The following is a 14,772-nucleotide window of genomic DNA, read 5'->3' on the forward strand; positions in this document are numbered from 1 at the left end:
ACATGGACAGTGGGATTGAGTGCGCCCTCAGCAAGTTGACAATGACACCAAGCTGTGTGGTTTGGTTGATATGGTGGAGGGAACGGATGCCATCCAGAGGAACCTTGACAGGCTGGAGAGGAGGGCCAGTGCAAACCTCATGAAGTTTAAGAAGGCCAAGTGCAAGGTCCTGAACTTGGATCGTGGCAATTCCAAGCAGAAATACAAGTGGAGAATGGATGGTGAACAGCCCTGAGGAGAAGGGCTTGGAGGATGTTGGTTGACAAGAAGTTCATAACATGGTCAGTATGCACTTGCAGCCCAGAAAGCCAATTGTATGCTGGGCTGCATCAAAAGAATGCATGGCCAGCAGGTCGAGGGAGGTGAATTGCCTGCTCTACTCCACTCTCACGAGACTCCACCCACAGTACTGCATTCAGCTCTGGGGCCCCCCAAACCAGAGAGATGTGGACATCTTGGAGTGAATCTGGAGGAGGGCCACAAAGATGATCAGAAGACTGGAGAGGGTGGAGGACTCTCCCATGAAGACAGGCTGAGAGACTTTGTCTTTTTCGGTCTGGAAAAGAGAAGGGTCAACGGAGTCCTTACAGCAGCTTCCAGTACCTAAAAAGGGAGCCTGCAACAAATCTGAAGAGGGCAGGTAGGGATAGAACAAGGGGCAGTGGCTTCAAACTGAAAGTGGTTAGATTTAGATTAGATGTAAGGATGAAGTTCTTTACTATGAGATTGGTGTGACACTGGAACAGGTTGCCCAGAGAAGCAATGGATATCCCATCCCTGGCAGTGTTCAAGGCCAGGTTGCATGAGGCTTTGAGTAACCTGGTCTACTGGAAGGTGTCCCTGCCCGTGGCAGGGGGTTTGGAACTAGATGATCTTCAAGACCCCTTCCAACCCAGACTATTCTATGATTCTGTGCAGGGATGGCTGCTTTTAGTTAATTTCTTCTTTTGTGCCCTTTTGCAATCACATTGGCATGAAAACAATTGAGGTTCTGTTGGTCATAATAAAGTGAAAAGAATATTATTTTCTTTGAGTCTTTTTTTTTTTGTTTGGGCTGTGTTAAGACTTGAGTGGTTTGGACTTGGTTTGTTTAGCAACAGAAAATCAAGGGAAATACTTAAATATTCAACTGCATCTTCTATTTCATAGCCGTGTTTTTTTACGTGACTTACTATGTAAAAATGATCCAAGGAAAATCTCTGTGAGAGAACTTTTCTACTTTAGAACTGAAATTATGTAATGCCTACAAAAATGTTGTCTTTAGGTTAATACAATGGGACAGGTCAAGCAATGTTCAAAGGCTTAGTATTCTATTTATCAACAATAGATACCAAACATTCCATTCCTCAGAATCAGAAGCTTTATTTTAATTCCTTTTATCTAGCTGGAGAAAGGTTAAAGGGAAAGATTAAGGTATTAAGATTTGTAAGAATTATGAGATTCTCTACGGCAATTCCACAGAATTTCCAAAGAATTTATTTTTGGCTCAGCAGCATGCTAGCACAAACCAACTTTTGTGCTGCTTTCAGCTGAGCTATTTATACTTTGTAGTTTGCTGAAGACAGTGCCTGAGGTTGTTATTATTATTTTATTTTGTGCTTTGAATGTTTTAAAATTCACACAAAGTGACAGTACTGTGAGTTTAACTCAGTGGAAGAAAATCCATTTCATACCAACCCAGAAAAGCAGGTGATATTTCTTGTAGCCTAAAGGAACGAGACCTGTTCCCTATTTCTCTTTTGGAAATGAAGTGAGGGAGTATGGCAGGTGGTGAAAAGAATGATAGCAACATAAACTTCCTCCCTGAAACAGAATCCTATAAAAATGCAAAAGTATGCCCAGTGAAGATAGCTCTGTCCAGGGCTTGGCTGAAAAGCCTTACGTGGTCAAGTAGCTCTTCTACAACTGTGGACTATTACTAAGAGGTGCTAGAGCAGACCAGGTGCTCAGTGGTGCAGACCTATGTTGAATGTTTCTAATCACTCTTTCTTTAGAAAGATTATCTTTGCCACCAGTGAGAATTGTTCCATTAACTTCAGTGGGTTTTAGATCAATACAAGGCCAAAAAGAAAATGTATATATTGAAAAGAGGGTAAATGGGTTTAAACGTAAACAGGGGAAGTTCAGGTTAGATATAAGGAATAAGTTCTTTACTCTGTGTTGAAGCACTGAAATGGGTTGCCCAGAGAAGTGGTAAATGCTTCATCCCTGGTAGTTGTCAAGGCCTTGGTGCCTGCCCATGGCAGGGGGGTTGGAACTGGATGATCCTAAGGTCCTTTCTAACCCTAACATTCTATGATTCTATAAAAGAAACAGACTAAGCATTGGAAAAAATACAGATTTTTGTGCAATATTTTTTTCTTTCTTTCTTTTTTCTTTAATACGAGCCTGACTTGTGGGTTGGATTTTCTTTTTGTTGTATTTTTTTGTTTTGTTTTTATACAAGCCATAATCAATCCATGAAATTTCCTTGCTGCAGGACAGAATTGGGGGCCAAGGTCTTGGTCTGCTGCTGGCTTACAGTCCATGTTTATTCCATTTATGAAGCTGGGTGGAAAGAAGAGGCTATACATGTTGTGGCACATAACTGTACAATTCATGCCCTGTAGCTTGGGTCATGGAAGAGGCACTAGCTTGGACCCTGGGTAAGGTGGAACAGACAGCAAAGTGGTAAGAACTATTAGATCACTTTTACTTGAGAAAGAGTAGGCTTTTAGGAGATGAAGTTATTTAATCAAGGATTCAAGTTTGTTTCTACTTTTTTCATGAATTTATAATTTTCTTATGCGCTCCTTAGGGTGACAGACTGACGCAGACTTAAGAACAGCATGGGATCTTTCACAGTCTAGTGAGAAAGCCTGTCCCTTCTGGGGAATGGTCCATGTATTTTACTGTTGTATAACTGATTTCCTATTGATTTGTTATGTCAAATTGCTTGTGGTTTAAGTAGAAGTTTCTGTGCTTCAGTCTGAAACCTATTTAAGCCATGCTGTTAGCTAATATACCTGTTTCAGCCTTCTTTCCCATTTCCTTGACGTAATTTATACTTAGCCAGTTCATTCCAAACTGTTTATGTGCACTGAGCTATAAATGACAAGGCAGCAAATTGGTGTGAATTAAAGAGAGACCAGTTTTCTAGAAAAGATAGTATGTTTAACAAATTACTTAGATGCAGACATTGAAGCTAAGGTAATGCAAAGGAAATACAATCTCACTCGGTGTTTTTTTGTTTTCCCTATTGTATATATTCTGTAATTAGTTTTGTCTTTACCCTGTCCATGCAACTCCCCCCACTAATAAATTTCTGTAAGAAGTGGTACCAAATTGTCTAGGAACTGCACTTTCACCATCACAGGGCTTTGAGTATCCTCACTGGTGTAGTAAAGTATGATGACGGTGGAGGCAGAAATACTGTTTCATATTTTTTATGGTTTTGTCATATTAGTAATTTTCCTTTAATATATATAGTATTCAATTTGGAAATGTATTTTAAATTAACTGGTTTCAGCTATTCAGATATAAGCTGGTAAGAAATAATTTAACTTGTTTCTACTCATAAAAAAGCATAATCGTATGTCAGAGGCATCATCTATTATGGATACAGTTGTAAGCAACATGAAAAGAGAGAAACCATGTGGGGTTTTCTTCATATTTTCAGGTTTTTATGATTTTAGTAGCTGGACTGTATCTACGTGCAGATCCTAATGCAGTTTATAAAACACCTAGAACTGAGCAAGTATGTCATAGAGTCATGCAGGTGCAGGTACTAAGGGAAATGATCCATGTTATGGGTTACAGGTAGCACACTGGAAGATGGTGCTTCAGCCTCACCATGCAGGGGGTGTTGTAGGAGTTGGGAACAAACACCATTTGCAAGGTACCAGGCAGGAACATTAACAGCAAAAGCAGCTTCACACAGACACAAAATGTTTACTGTGACTAAGAGGTCAGAGGTGATTTTTAAAACTGGATAAAAAAGTTCTGCAAATAAACCCCCTACAGGAAGTTCAAGAACACACCTCATCAGCACACCAACCAAGCCATGTTTTATGGCTGCATCCAGGGAGGATAATGGGGTGCAGGTGTACCAAATGTGCCTGCTGGGAGCAAGCCTTTATTTCACTCAAGTGGCTGCACATGAGCTTTGCTAACCTATTTGTGGACAATGGGACTCACCATCAGATTTAGAGGCTGAATCTTAGGTGAAAGTTGTGACTTGAGGGTTTATTTTGATAAAAAGTGCAGTGATATTGGTATTATTTTAAAGCACTGAATTTTATCTGCTCTAGGAATGTAGGGGATTTGGGGCTAATAGAAACCAGCAGTCTTGTCTTTGATGGCTTTCATAGACTTGCATAAGCAGCCTTACAAATAGTGCTGTGGAAAAAGGCTTTAAAGATATGTCTAGTCATGATTTTTTAGAAAAATCTGCTAGAAGGCTATAGGGCATACAAGGACTGTGTGACTTAGCCAGAAGTAAGGTGAAAGGCTGTTTGGAGTGAATTAATCTGGGATGAGTGTTTCCAAGGCATCTGTGAGTGTTTTAACAAAGAACAGGGGGAAAGGCTGCAGCTGAAGCAGGTAAGTCTTTGCTACAGCAATTTGTAGTTTTTATAGTTAAAATTATTATTTGTTCATATTTTTAGTGCGCGGAGAGCACGAAAAACTGTTTACATTTTATGTAAAACTGTGTTGTCCCGTTGCAGTTCACACTTTTAAGCGAGTAGAAGCTGGTATGTGTTGAGCTATCACCACCTAGTGGTAAAATAAGAACGATAAAAATAACAAAACCGTGGAGATTCTTTCAAGCATGGGTTGGTTTTCTTTTTGTTAGCTGTTGTGCTTTTGTAGGATGTTGTGGAATACGTAGGAGCAATAGGATTGATGAACTTAGTTAGGAAATTAAAGTTAATAAATGCAGGAGTAATCCGTGACTATTTTTATCTTTTAACAGCTCTTTCTGTATTGTAAGGTAACTTGGTAATGAGTAGTTACTTATTTAATATTTTCTTTCCTTAAAATATTACTTGTAGATACAAATAACTATGGCACCAGTGTTATGTTCGTGTGTGTGTTGGTGGGTTGTAAATGGAGTTTTGATGTTTAAAAGAAAGGAAGGTTTCTAGTATATAATGAAAAGTTTTGACAGCTAAACTACAGCTTGCACCTAACTATATTTTATATGTACTCTGTACTGACTTGTTTGAATGTATTGTTGCTTGATATTTATTTAATATCTTTTTTGATAACACTTTCACTTTTTAAGTAAAACTAGCTTTCAGTAGCATGGACAGTAAGCAGTGTACTAGCTCATCTGTGGAAGCAGGCTGATGGTGGAGTCCTGGAATTTTGATACCTTCTTAAATATGTGTTTTGCCTGCCTCCATTTCTCTATCTTCTTGAGCAATCATTGTTGATCCTTGCACCTGCCCCAATGCTTCTGGAATGGGGACTGGCTCACACCTCAAATAAGCCATTTACTGGGGGCTTGGCTTTTCTCAGTTCTCTAATGAGAATATTTATGTTCATTAGTATGGTCTATAACTGTCATTTTTATTATTTCTTGCTTGAGGTAACTGTAAGAGGGGGGGAAAAAAGAAGTCTATCTAAAAGAAGTGAGCTTGTCTAGCGTAGAGAAACTGAGTTGTGGGGCAAAGATAATGAGGTGCTGCTCCTCAATGCCTTGAAAAGATAACATGGAAAAACCTATTGAGCTGAAGAGCAGAGTTACCATGTAAATCACAGAATAGTTAGGGTTGGAAAAGGCCTTAAGATCACCTAGTTCCAACCCCTCTGCCATGGGCAGGGGCACCTCACACTAAAACGTGCCACTAAAAGCTTCATCCTGCCTGGCCTTGAACACCAGCAGGGATGGAGCATTCACAGCTTCCTTGGGCAACCCCTTCCAGTGCCTCACCACCCTAATAGTAAAGAGCTTCTTCCTTATATCCAATCTAAATTTCCACTGTCTAAGTTTTAACCCATTACCCGTTGTCCTGTCATTACGGTTCCTAATGAAAGGTCCCTCCCCAGTATCCTTATCGGCCTCCTTCAGATACTGGAAGGCTGCTATGAGGTCTCCACGCAGCCTTCTCTTCTGCAGGCTGAACAGCCCCAACTTTCTCTGCCTGTCTTCATACAGGAGGTGCTCCAGTCCCCTGATCATCCTCGTGGCCCTCCTCTGGACTTGTTCCAGCAGTTCCATGTCCTTTTTATGTTGAGGGCACCAGAACTGCACACAAGACTCCCAGTGAGGTCTGATCATTAAAGAGACAAGTGTCTGAAGTGGGTATCTAACTAGTAACAGGGAAAGAAGGATGATTTCTTCATAGATGCAATCTGGTATGTTTACGGATGAAATGGGGCATATTTTTCTGTAGTTGTAGATAGGTGCTAAAAGCAGTGATGCTGGGAACTCTGAATGTCTTGAAGCATGGTTACAGTGCAGTATATTTTTGGAAAATATTTTATTTTCTGTACCTTTTCTACACAGGGAAGTATATATTGCTGACAGCTTTTGTGTCTCTTTTAATCTGTGTCTACATAGTTTTGGGTAAATTAACATGCTTCAAAGCCATGTTAATGCGTCATTGAGCCATAAGCCACTATATCCACAAAGCTTTATACTGTGCCACATTGGGATACCTGAGCTATAAAAAGTAAGCAAGATAAAAACCCTTCTGCTTCACAGCCCAAAACTGGCCTTCTCCAGCACTCTTAGTGAACTGATAAACCAAGAGCATAGCACCAATTGTCAGTTTTTCTGTGCTTACGTAGATACTGTTTGTCTTCACTGTCCCTCAAATAGTGTCTTCTTAGGAGTGCTTTTGCTTCTTCGTGTTGCCTGCCAAAATTAACTACTTCCTTTCTGTACACTGTGACTGTTTCTGAAAAAGAGTTATGCTTTCTTTTATTATCTTAATTACATGGATGGCTGCTATGAACCAGAACGGAATGTGATCACTGATAGAATCATAGAATAGTTAGGGTTGGAAAGGACCTCAAGATCATCTAGTTCCAACCCCCCTGCCATGGGCAGGGACACCTCACACTAAACCATCCCACACAAGGCTTCATCCAACCTGGCCTTGAACACTGCCAGGGATGGAGCACTCACAACCTCCCTGGGCAACCCATTCCAGTGCCTCACCACCCTAACAGGAAAGAATTTCCTCCTTATATCCAATCTAAACTTCCCCTGTTTAAGTTTTAGCCCATTACCCCTTGTCCTGTCACTACAGTCCCTAATGAAGAGTCCCTCCCCAGCATCCCCATAGGCCCCCTTCAGATACTGGAAGGCTGCTATGAGGTCTCCACGCAGCCTTCTCTTCTCCAAGCTGAACAGCCCCAACTTCCTCAGCCTGTCTTCATACGGGAGGTGCTCCAGTCCCCTGACCATCCTCGTGGCCCTCCTGTGGACTTGTTCCAGCAGTTCCATGTCCTTTTTATGTTGAGGACACCAGCACTGCACACAATACTCCAAGTGAGGTGTCACAAGAGCAGAGTAGAGGGACAGGATCACCTCCTTCGACCTTCTGGTCACACTCCTTTTGATGCAGCCCAGGATACGGTTGGCTTTCTCCAAGTTCTTTTGAAAACTACTAATGGTGCTGAAAGTCGTTGGTTGCTTTAAACTTCCTTATGTTTCTTAGAATGTAACTGCTTTACCAAAATTCTTTTCCATTGCCTTTGTTTCAGTTTTGTTGGGATTTGTTATGTAAATATGAAATTGCCTGATAAGAAATGCAGGTTTTTGTCCAAATGCATGAACTGAGCACACAAAGATTATGTGCTGTAGTTCACAGTAAATGGCAGCTTTATATCTTGAGGGAGAAATAATCTCCCTCAAGGGAGGAAGTGATCAAAGTGATCTTTTTGACAAATGTGAACATAAAATTTTATTCTACTTATAGAAGTAGTTTTCTTTAACCACAAATGATTCTGTGTGTTAGAAAGGTATTTTACTGCCCTTTTGGGCTGAACACCTTTTGCCTGTGTTTTCAGGGAGGTTTCCTCTGGTAACTCGCCTCTTTTGACCCTTTGCTCTTAATGTTTAGGCTTAGCCCTTATGTAGCAAAATCCATGGTTGCTTTGTTGGACACCTCTTAAAGTTTCAATGTAAAACACCTGAGGTTAGCTTTCTAAATAATCTTGATTGTTTTAGTGAGGAAGATAAATACCAAAACTTTTTTTATCTTTAGAATTACTAGTATTCTTCAGGTAACAGTTTCATCAAATCTAGTAGTGTTTTGGAAAAGTAAAAAAAGGAAAAGTAAATAAAAGCTGTGCTATGTTTTGAAATTATTTCTGCTGAAGAGCTTATAAGATTTTTCAACCAAAATCAAGTTGTGTGCTGCTTGCTTAGGCAAAATGATACAGTGTGCTCTAGTTTTATCTCTGCCCTTCTCACTTTTTTTTCCTAGTACTGATTACTAGTATTTTGTCTGAAGAGATTGTAATGTTTTAATTATGCATTGTTCTTTAATGTCTTATTATATTGAATTAATTATGATACTCTCCATCTTATAAGAGTTTTAGCTGCTGTCATATTACAAGTGAGAATTTGAAGAATTAGCAAATTGTTTTTCAGCACTCTACTATTCATATGGGCTTATGTGTTTAGCCCTGGTAGGTGCTTCTCGTCATACCAGTTACATTCATTAAACTGTGTTCTAGACTGAGCTAGACTATTGCATCAATGCTAAGTCAGCAGGTAGCAGATGAAGGCAAGACAAACTGCTGTCTGCTGAAGGCACCAGTGATGGCCTGGCACTGGACAAAAGGCAGGAAGAAGTGACTTACATTTTTGTATTTCTGGATGAATTTTGACTATTGTTTCTGTCCAGATAGTTTGTATTGCAGTTTGGGCTTCTTGATACTACAGGCTGATCTTTTAGTTTTCCTCCCTCACCATTGTCATGTGCTGACTACACACTTGAATTCCTTTTTTCATTTTAAATGTGTCATTTTTCTGTTTTTTTTCCGTGTTTCCTTAACCAACGTAATAGGAAAAGAGAATATCAGCTGTATTTCCACCATATTTGCCACAACTTTATAGTCTCCTAATCTCTCTCCCCTCTTCTGTGATGCTTCTCAAGGTTTTGGGGAAGATACAGTTCATAAATCTGCTGCAGTAAACTTCAACAGGAAGTAAAGTGGAGTAACTTCCCTGATATCTCCTGGGATCAATTGGCTTGATAACACTGATGGCAGTGGAAAGGTACCTGATGGAATGATAGAAGAATCTGTGAAGTAGAATGTTCTCTTTCCATCCCACTGGAGTGAACTAATTTGGCATTTAGAAATGGCAAAATGAAAAAATTTAAGTGGGCATATGATAATTATTAATACATAGTATTAGTAATATGATAATGACTAATACAGCTGCAAATGATATTGGCAGTACCCCAAGTTCTTGTTCAAAGTTGTACCACTTGCATGCCATCAAGCAAATAAGTCAGGGAGGTCTGGCTGCTGAAAATTATGGGCTTTAAGGGAAAGAGAGCTTAGCAGCTCTGTTTCTGCTACACTGCAAGTATTCAGTGGAAGGACTGTGGTTTAAAGGATGAAAATGAATGACTAAAGTAGCATCCCATGACTTATATGGTAATTCCCAGAAATATTTTTTTAATCGATAGATTTGTTTACAGGAACATACTTTCTCAAAACATTTGTGACCAAATGCGTGTTCTTTGCTCTGGAACCAGAGCACAAAATTAGGTCAGTGTTCAATAAATGAAAGCCCATTAGGTGGCACCCCCTAGTACTGTGTGCCATCTGGTGAACTCTATTTGAAGTTGCTATAATTTCATCTGATGTTTTAAGTGAAAATTTGTCTGTAAGGGTCGTTGTCTGGCCTACTGCTCTCATTTTTTGACACTCTTAGTGACTGCATGATTTTTCACAACAAATGTTGGCTGTGTGGTCTGTCTATCTGTCATTGCGCTCCCGACAATGCCTTTTCTTTCTAGTGTTGCTGAGCTGTGATGAGGGAGGAAAAAAGTCTACTCTATTGGATTGTTTTCTAAGGAGATAGAAGGTGTGTCATTTTTTTTTTAAACTGACTAAAAATTGTGAGTGCAAAACAGTTAGCCCTTTTTTGTTATTGCTTTGTGATAGACTTCCATAGCATGAAGACACTTCTGCATGTTTTTATTGTAGCTTTCCTGAGTGTACTCAAGTGAAGGAATCAGCCTCACACCTTTCTTGCAGACTGAGTATACTCACTGATTAGAGATTTAGAACATGCAATGCACACAAGTGTAACTAACCTACTATTAATTTACTGTATGTAGACTTTGATAAACATTTCTGTAGCCTTGTCTTTTGCAGTCAATCCAAATGGGGCTCAAAAGGCTTTGGAGGTAGGGTATAGCCCATTTCAATTCAATTAATGTTGAGGGTTTGTTGTTTGTTTTGTTTTTTTTTTTTTTCCCTCTCCTCAACTCATTGTGAAGCCTTATCCTTCCAGTTGTGTCCTACTCTAGAACCTCATTGGTATGAACCAAAGCAAGTCCCCAGAACTTCATTCTCTTTCTCTTTGGCTCCCCTCCCGGCGTGCTGACTGACCTTGGGCCCCTTATTCTCCAAAAGTGGCTTCTTGTCCTGCTTCTGGGGAGAATTTCACCCACTGATAGGTTGTACTTTGGGAGTTGGATGTTGGATGACTGAGTTTAGATGGGTCAGGGAAGGAATAGGTGTATGGCAGAACAAGTCCAAGGAAATCATAACTTCTGTCCTCATTACTTGCTCAACCCATGAGACCAGTAAGATTGCGCCCCAGCCCCTTTGATCTCTGTATCATTATCTTTCATTTGGCCTTGGTGAGCTCCTCGATGTTCCCACAAATCTTTAAATTTTCCAGTGCGTGCCTGCATCAAAATGAAGTATTGCTAAAACATGTAGGTCAAGCTTTTAAAATGAGCATCAACAAACTGCCAAAGTCACACGGTCGCTTCTTAATTTCAAGCATGAAGTTGTCAAGCTGCTCAGTACTGAGCATAACTTCTTGCTTAACCTGACTCCCTGTCGTGGTTTAAACAAAGTCAGCCATAAATCATGCAGTTGTTCACTCACTCCCCCCCCCCCCCCCCCCCCCCCCCTTCTTGCCCTCCCCCTACACCTGGAGGGACAGAGAGGAGAATTGAAAAGAATGCAGCTCCCATGGGTTGAGATAAGAACAGTTTAGTAACTAAGGTATAACACAAATCACTACTGCTACCACCAATAATAATAATAGTAAAGGAAATAACAAGGGAAGAGAATACAACACCCCAGCAGCAGCCAGCCGATAACTCACCCAACCCCACCTGACCGAGCACCGACCGATACCTCGTCCAGTGCACTCACCCTTCTGGGTAACTCCCCGTTACCTCCTGGGCATGACGTGCTGTGGTATGGAATACCTCTTTGGTCAGTTTGGGTCAGGTGTCCTGTCTCTGCTTCCTCCCAGCTTCCCCTCCTCCCTGGCAGAGCATGAGGCTCAGAAAGTCCTTGGTCAGAGTCAAACATTGGCATGGTAACTAAAAACATCAGTGTTATCAGTGCTCTTCCCAGTCAAAACACAGCACTGCACCAGCTACTAAGAAGGAGAAAAATGACTGCTACTGCTGAACCCAGGACACTCCAGTACCAGAGGGATGAGAGGAAGTAAAAATGGTCTTTAACAACATTTCAGAAATTACAGACTTATAAATCTGATGTGTAGGAAAAAAAAAATAAAAAAATTGAAGTGATTAATAGAAATATGTTGCAAAGGGGAAGAATAAATGCTACTTCTATGAGAAATTTCACACTAGGGCCTCAATTAGAGTAAGCTTTTGGGTAAAAATGATTGATTAAAATATGATAACGATTTGAAAGACTTTTAGATGAGTTTTCTCACCAAATACTTTCAGTGGGATAACAAGGAAAGTGCTCTTCTAAATGGCTAAGAGGCTAAATGTAAGAACCAAAGGGATAAAAATTAATGGAAATGGATTTATGGGTTTGTTTTTTTTTTTTTTTGCATTAATAAATTATCTGGGAAAGAAGGTGAATGGTAAAATGACAAATTCAAGAAGTTTCCCAAATTAATTGGCATATTCAGATCTAAAATTCAGTAGAGGTACTGGCAGAAGAATACAAATCCTAATGACTAGCTGATTAAAAAAAAGGAGTTAAAAATATTAATAAATGTAGCTTATGCAAATGGAGATATATGTTTTCAGAATTAACACTCAGTGTCTGGAAGCATGCATACCCTTGGGAGCCTTGATGGAAAGGAAGAATGTAAAAAAAATATCACTATTGCTCTTCGTAAATTGTGTCCACTTGTTTCAGATAGGATGTGAAAGGGATCAAGAGGGTAGAAGCTTCAACGTCAGGAGAACTTAGAAAGTTTAGAAAAATGCTTGGAAAACAAATGTCAATATAATGGACACTGGCATGTAAATGCAGAAAGGAAAGCAAATAGGGAAGATTGTCAAGTCTTCCTCATGATAGACAAGTCAGCAAATATGAATTAAAGTATTAAGTGCCAGACATAAATAGTTCTCCACATGATGCAAAATTAAATAGGGGAGTTCACTTCTAACCACTTTATTAATAGCTTCAAAAGCCATTAGAAAAGTTCAAAGAAGAAAAATGAGTCAAGCGCTGTTAAAAACAGTGTTTGAATAAAGTGTCTGTTTACCCTTAAGCCACAGATGGATGATGGAAAGCTGCACAAGGAGCAGTAGTGGTGGTTATTTGCCCTGGTTTTTCTTTTGAAATTTTCATGAAAATCTTTGATCGAGTACATAATTTCTATAATTTTTAATATTTCCATCATAGATGTGCTTGTACTGTTTCTCTCTTGCAAGTAAGTGTTTGTGCTCTCTCTGTGTGCTTACTGATTCATCCAGGTTCAGGAAAGGGGTCCCAGCTGAAGGTCTCAAGCCGGTATACTTGAGTAACTTGCAGTTTCTGCATCTGCTCTGTGTTGCATAGCTCCTAGCTAGGTTAGGAAATCTGCTCTCAGGTGGAGATCACAGCACCAAAATATCATTACAACATCTGGCCTTCCAGATTTAGCTGCAGGGTTAAGTGTTGTGACCTTACCAGCATCTCCACAGGTGGATGTTCATCGAATCTTCCAAAGCCTGTTGTATGTAGTAGCTGGCAACCATGGGGCCTCAAATTGCATCTTTCACACTTCTGCTGACATTGGCCTAAATTAGCACTTTCTGCTGTATTGGCAGCGATACCTGGGAATTATGATGTACCTTGTGAGCTCTTGACACTCCCTGCCCTGAGGATACTTCTCAGTTTTGAGTTTTCCTTCTTCCAGCTTTGTCTGCCTGAAATGGCAAGAGGAGGAAAAAAATACATCAAATGACCAACTTTGGCCTTATGAAAACTTAAAGTTTATGAAAGATTTAATTTTGATCATTTTATAGAGCAGTAATATAAACATGGTGCGACTGTAGCTTGCTAGAAAGGCCCTGAACTGGAATACACAGTTTTAAGCTGCTTTGAGCACAGCCCTGCCACCTCCTGCCAGCAGCAGGTGGGAGCACCTGTGTGCCCTGTGCCCTCCTGGCTGTCTCTCACGTGTATGACTTCTTTGTTTTTCCGTTTAAAAACCCATATTATTTACAAATATTAACTTCTTTGTAGCTATAAGATCTACAGAAGGCCCTTGTGTTTTCAAAGGATAATCAGAAGATGACACATTGTGATTTTTATTTCTTTTTTTAATGCAATGCCTGCTTTCTTTTTCAGGCTCTGCTGCAGTTGAAAAATGGAATATAAAGCTCAGTATGAAAAATGAAAGCTTTATTGCTGCTTGCAAAATAACTAGGCCGGCTTATAACCGTTATTCATGATATTTGATTTCACGAACCTTGAAAATCATTTTAATTCCTTGATTATAGAGACCGTTAAGAGAACATGCATTTTGTTATAGATGCATTTGTACTAGCTAGCTTTTCACTGACCTTGAGCAAACCCTTAGCTGGCACATGATTTTAACTCCCTTGAAATCCATTAGAAAAGTTAGATTACTCCCCATCCCCAACTTTAGCCTGTCCATAAAATGAGCAATGAATAAAATGAGCTCATTTGTGGATAGTATTAAATGAGCCCAGTGCATCCCACTGATATTCACCCCCACACTCCATAATCTTTAATTTTTTTTCGGAATATATGAAGGAAAGAAGCATTAGCCATTTTAACATTAAAAAAAAATGGAAGAAAAATAGCTACTATAAAGGGTAAACACACAGCTAGTAGTTTTTCATAGTATAGTCCTTTGTTATGTTTTGCTGTGACTGCAGGATGATGGAGCTAACTGCATGCTATTTCCAGAGAGGAGCATCAAGACTGACATACCATGATGCCTAGGTGATTTAATTATGGACAGCGTGTTCTGAAACAATGTTAGGAGAAAATGAAAGTAAATGATTCTCATATTGCTTATCTGACAGAAAGAGATAGCCGTCCCAAATGCATATGTGGTTAACTCCGAAGCGTTTAGCAGGTACATAATGTGAAAACCTCAAGGCTTCTATGTTACAGGCTCGTCTAAATATATAATGTAAATCCATATAAGTACATAATGTGAAATAATTCAATTTCTAGCAAAACTGACACAATCTTCATTAATGCCACTTAAAAAGTGTAATTAATGTTAAAAATATACATTTGCAAACTTCAGCTTTGGAATTATTAGGTCTGATGGCATCCAGCTTGATTTTTGGCTACTCAGAATTGTAGAAATTTTGGAGTCCTATTAGGTGGCAGTGGGAGAGC

At 39.7% G+C, this 14,772-nt stretch overlaps 1 protein-coding gene and 1 long non-coding RNA gene across 2 annotated transcripts in view; both read left to right on the forward strand.

The window, feature by feature from the left end:
* The window catches only part of KCNIP4 (potassium voltage-gated channel interacting protein 4), a 437,792-nt gene that overhangs the window by 62,839 nt on the left and 360,181 nt on the right, over window positions 1-14,772 (forward strand). The window lies entirely within an intron of this gene.
* LOC136024470 (uncharacterized) lies at window positions 9,112-14,544 on the forward strand. Its single transcript, XR_010616836.1, has 3 exons — window positions 9,112-9,220; window positions 9,972-10,039; window positions 13,744-14,544. It is a non-coding gene; the product is annotated as an uncharacterized LOC136024470 (long non-coding RNA).

The sequence above is a fragment of the Lathamus discolor genome, chromosome 1 (genome assembly GCF_037157495.1).
Source record: "Lathamus discolor isolate bLatDis1 chromosome 1, bLatDis1.hap1, whole genome shotgun sequence".
Taxonomy (NCBI): Eukaryota; Metazoa; Chordata; class Aves; order Psittaciformes; family Psittacidae; genus Lathamus; species Lathamus discolor.